Raw genomic sequence first — 5,301 nt, 5'->3', positions numbered from 1 at the left:
CCTCTTCGTGGGATGGAGTGCTTCTTCTCCGAGAGAGAAGGAGGAGGACGTGTGCCTCTTAGAACATGTGCAGCATCAGCCATGAGCGGCCGACGGCCATTCGTGTCTCTGTGGACGGCAGGCAAAAGAGCGCCTCCAGTTATTTGCGAGGGCAACTGTCATCGGGACGGGACACACACACATGTGTGTGTGCCCGGCTTTGTTGTGGTTGAATGTGGGTGCGCCAAGTCCATGGACTTGCTAGTGATAGGCTTGTTTTTAAGGGCACGCCTCGCGCAAGGCGCGGGCGATTAAACCCCAAGGCGGAAGCTCGGTTCAGGTTACCCTCGTGTCGGGGAGACAGTCAACAGGCACCGAACTCTCAGCAACCGATGGATGTATATTTCCGACCCTCGTAGAGGAGTGGCGGCGACAAGCTCATATGGCTGCCGCCGCCGCAATATCCGTTCAACTTGTCGATGTATCTGGTATTCTTGCGATTCACATACCGACACGCAGTTTGCTGCGGTCTTCATCAACCCACGAGCCGAGTGATCTCCCGTTAAGAGTTGTGTATTTGCCATTTGGTCTTTTTGCGACTAACCATCACAGGTCGAGTCTCAATGAAAGGGTTTGACAGACATAGCCCAAGTTTGTGGTTTGGGTTTGGCCGGACGGCTTGTTGTTGTTGTTTTTTGACACTTGAATTTCACTCTTTTAAGGTCAAGAGGCTTATTCGCCGGTAGTATGGAACGGACGGGCAGCCGTCCAAAGCCCCGTCCGTCCTCCTCCTCGGGTCTTCGCGCTCTCGCCCGGGATTGTCCTCTTTCGCTGCTGGAGTTGCCAGAGCAGAGCCCGAGACCGCCCAAATCAGGAGAGTAGTAGTTTTAAGAGCGCCCCGTTCTCTTTCTCTCTGTTAATGATCCTTCCGCAGTTTCACCTACGGAAACCTTGTTACGACTTTTACTTCCTCTAAATGATCAAGTTTGGACATCTTTCCGTCAGCTCGAGGCGACGACCCCAGAAAACCCTCGCGGGCAACGGGGCCGACAATCCAAGATCGCCAGTCCAAAGGCCTCACTAAATCATTCAATCGGTAGTAGCGACGGGCGGTGTGTACAAAGGGCAGGGACGTAGTCAGCGCAAGCTGATGACTTGCACTTACTGGGAATTCCTCGTTCATGGGAAACAATTGCAAGCCCCAATCCCTATCAAGAAAGGCTTTGAACGGGTTACCCGCTCCTCTCTGAGGGGGAAAACTCGTTGATCCCTTCAGTGTAGCGCTGCGTGCCCAGAACATCTAAGGGCATCACAGACCTGTTATTGTTTCACTGCAGCGGCTAGGAATTGCCGCTATCCCTCTAAGAAGTTACAGGTTGCGAACTGGACACCATTTTCTGAGATCCGGCCGACCACTTAGTAGGCCAGAGTCTCGTTCGTTATCGGAATTAACCAGACAAATCGCTCCACCAACTAAGAACGGCCATGCACCACCACCCACCGAATCGAGAAAGAGCTCTCAATCTGTCAATCCTTCCGGTGTCTGGGCCTGGTGAGGTTTCCCGTGTTGAGTCAAATTAAGCCGCAGGCTCCACTCCTGGTGGTGCCCTTCCGTCAATTTCTTTAAGTTTCAGCTTTGCAACCATACTTCCCCCGGAACCCAAAAGACTTTCGGTTTTTCCGAGCTGCCGCCGGGTCAACAGCGGAATAACGCCGGCGGATCGCGAAGCTGGGCATCGTTTATGGTTAGGAACTAGGCAGTATCTGGATCGCCTCTTCGAACCTCTAACTTTCGTTCTGATTAATGAAAACATCCTGGCAAATGCTTGCAGTAGTTCGCCCTATGACGGTCCAAGAACAATTTCACCTCTAGCGTCGCAATACGAATGCCCCTGCCTGTTCCGCGATTAAGGTCATTACTCTGGTTCCGAAACCAACAAATAGAACCGAGGTCCTATTCCATTATTCCATGCATCACTATTCGCTATTCAAATAGCCTGCTCTGAGCACTCTAATTTTTTCAAAGTAAACTCTCCGCCACTGGACACTCGACAGCATACACGCGGCGTAGTCGGCGGGGCGGCTGTTCGGAGCGTGACAGTAAACACGGGGCGGTGCACCGTCAGTCCGGAACTGAGATCCAACTACGAGCTTTTTAACCGCAACAACTTTAATATACGCTATTGGAGCTGGAATTACCGCGGCTGCTGGCACCAGACTTGCCCTCCAATGGATACTCGTTAAAGGATTTAAAGTGTACTCATTCCGATTGCGAGGCCTCGGATGAGACTCACATCGTTATTTTTCGTCACTACCTCCCCGTGCCGGGAGTGAGTAATTTGCGTGCCTTCTCCCTTCCTTAGATGTGGTAGCCGTTTCTCAGGCTCCCTCTCCGGAGTCGAACCCTGATTCCCCGTTATAGCCATTGTAGGCGCATAACCTACAATCGAAAGCTGATAAGGCAGACACTTGAAAGAAGCGGCGCCGGTGCGGAGACCGTGCGCTCAGCCCGAAGTTATTCAGATTCACCACAGGTGGGTTACGGACCGGGGCCCGACCAGTTTTGAACTAATAAAAGTGCTCTTCCCTTGCGGTCAGATACCAATTGTATGTATTAGCTCTAGAATTGCCACAGTTATCCAAGTAAGTGGGTTTACAGATCTAATGAAACATAGCTGATTTAATGAGCCATTCGCGGTTTCGCCTTAAATCGGCTTGTACTTACACATGCATGGCTTAATCTTTGAGACAAGCATATGACTACTGGCAGGATCAACCAGGTAGCTGCTGCTGTTGGCGGCGCCTATCGCGGCGGCCAAAATAGTGAGAGAGATTGAGAGGGAGGCAGAAGAAATTGGGCGAGGGACCGCACGTTGGCCTTAGAGAAATAGCAAACCAGATGATCAGATCTAACTGCACCTTCTCTTGCTATCCTCGGCGCCAGCAGCGCCACCGTGTGTGCCAATCTCCTCCCTTATCCGCTCCTCTTTGCCCCAGCTCCAGCGAGGCAGAAGACATTGGGCGAGGGACCGCACGTCCGTGTGTGCCAATCTCCTCCCTTATGCGCTCCTCTTCTCTTTGCCCCACCTCCAGCGAGGCATCCGACATTGGGCGAGGGACCGCACGTTGGCCTTAGAGAAATAGCAAACCAAATGATCAGATCAAACTGCACCTTCTCTTGCAATCCTCGGCGCCGGCAGCGCCACCGTGTGTGCCAATCTCCTCCCTTATCCGCTCCTCTTCTCTTTGCCCCAGCGAGGCAGCCGACATTGGGCGAGGGACTGCACGTTGGCCTTAGAGAAATAGCAAACGCCAGACAGATCAGATCAAATCGCAATTTTTCTCATATCTCGAGCTGCAGCGCCACTGCGGTGTGCTAATCTCCTCCTTATCTCGCCTCCTCTTTGCCCCAGCTCCAGCGAGGCAGCCGACATTGGGCGAGGGACCGCACGCTGGCCTAAGAGAAATAGCAAACCAGATGATCAGATCAAACTGCACCTTCTCTTGCTATCCTCGGCGCCGGCAGCGCCACCGTGTGTGCCAATCTCCTCCCTTATCCGCTCCTCTCCTCTTTGCTCCAGCGAGGCAGCCGACATTGGGCGAGGGACCGCACGTTGGCCAATCTCCACCCTTATCCGCTCCTCTTCTCTTTGCCCCAACGAGGCAGAAGACATTGGGCGAGGGACCGCACGTTGGCCAATCTCCTCCCTTATCCTTCTCCTCTCTCTCTTTCTTACTCTCTCTTACTGTTTGTGGGGACGTGGGCTCACGAGCGCCATCGTCGCCCAATATTGGTTAGGTTGTGTATTTCACGGGTGGGAACCGCCATCGTTGTTAGGTGATGGGGTAACCCAAAGTGTGCTTTGACGAGTTTTGGCTGCTAAACTCTCTTTTTATTATACTCGGCTCCCAGACTGCGCCCTGGTCGTGTTGAACCATGAGCGTTGTCTATGCACATTTAGGGTAGCCGTTCGCCCGTGGAATAGTGCAATGAATCTCGGTCAAGAGACGGTTGGGCGCTGCATTGAAGGCCGGCACAGACGCGAAGACGGGGTGATCAGCCAACGCAAGTCCGCTAAGTTGGGCAGACAGCAAGGCGAAGGGGAGCCCGGACTGAAAGGCCGCAGCATATGCTGTGAAGGAAACTAGTAGGGTGGCGACGTGTGCGCCGAGAGAGAGACGGAGTAAATAATGTCCAAACGGAAGAGAGACCTGGCAAGTGTAATTGATAGAGCGCGAGGCTACTCGCCATAAGCCCACTCCACTGCCATTCCTCTGATCCAATGAGACTAAAATCTCTCTCCTTCTGCTCCAGCCATTGCAGGGCAGGGAAGCGACGGCAATTATGGTTGTTGTTTTGAATGCCGCGCTTTGCTTCACAGAGGCGCTCCGCTGGGGGGCGGAAGATATTTCACACCGAATATGTGTGTGAAGGCACCCTCTCCCCTTAATAAAGTGAAATAGTGCAATCCAGCATACAAGGTCGGACGATAGGACATTCACCATACCGCACCTCGAGAGTGGATGTTGTTTGTTGGGTAAGGTTAAAACCGGACTGTTCGCAGACAGCCGAATAACCCGGTTCCGGACTAATTGGTGGATGCAACATCATGATGCTGCTGCTGCTGCTGTCGCGGAAACCGCAGTGGCGACGTGTGCGCCGAGAGAGAGTAATAATGTTCAATAGGGAGAGCGACCTGGCTAGTGTAATTGATAGATCGCGAGCCTACTCGCCATTAGCCCGCTCCACTGCCATTCCTCTGACCCAATGAGACTATTCTCTCTCTCGCTCTCCTTCTGCTCCAGCCATTGCAGGGCAGGGAGAGGAAATCGACGGCAATTTTGGTTGTTGTTTTTGAATGCCGCGTTTTGCTTCGCAGAGGCGCCGAAGCGCTCCGCTGGGGGGCGGAAGATATTTCACATCGAATATGTGTGTGAAGGCACCCTCTCCCCTTAATATAGTGAAATAGTGCAATTCAGCATACAAGAGCGGACGATAGGACAGTCACCGTACCGCACCTCGAGAGTGGAAGTTGTTTGATCGTTTGTTAGGCAAGGTTAAAACCTGACTGTTCGCGAACAGCCGAATAACCCGGTTCCGGACTAACAATAGACGCAACATCATGATGCTGCTGCTGTCGCGGAAACCGTGGTGGCGACGTGTGCGCCGAGAGAGTAATAATGTTCAATTGGGAGACAGACCTGGCTAGTGAAATTCATAGAACCCGCTCCACTGCCATTCCTCTGACCCCATGAGACTATTTTCTCTCTCTCTCTCCTTCTGCTGCTCCAGCCATTGCAGGGCAGGGAAAGGAAAGCGAC

General features: G+C 52.8%; 1 pseudogene; it reads right to left on the bottom strand.

Annotated features, from left to right (window-relative positions):
• Positions 1 to 386: 386 nt before the first annotated feature.
• On the bottom strand, positions 387 to 550 carry LOC121876982 (annotated as a pseudogene).
• Between the last annotated feature and the right edge of the window lie 4,751 nt (positions 551 to 5,301).

This window comes from Homarus americanus, unplaced genomic scaffold (genome assembly GCF_018991925.1).
Source record: "Homarus americanus isolate GMGI-L3 unplaced genomic scaffold, GMGI_Hamer_2.0 scaffold52632, whole genome shotgun sequence".
In the NCBI taxonomy this organism is placed as follows: Eukaryota; Metazoa; Arthropoda; class Malacostraca; order Decapoda; family Nephropidae; genus Homarus; species Homarus americanus.
Note: the sequence above shows the minus strand (reverse complement) of the source record. Positions and strands in the feature narration are given on the sequence as shown.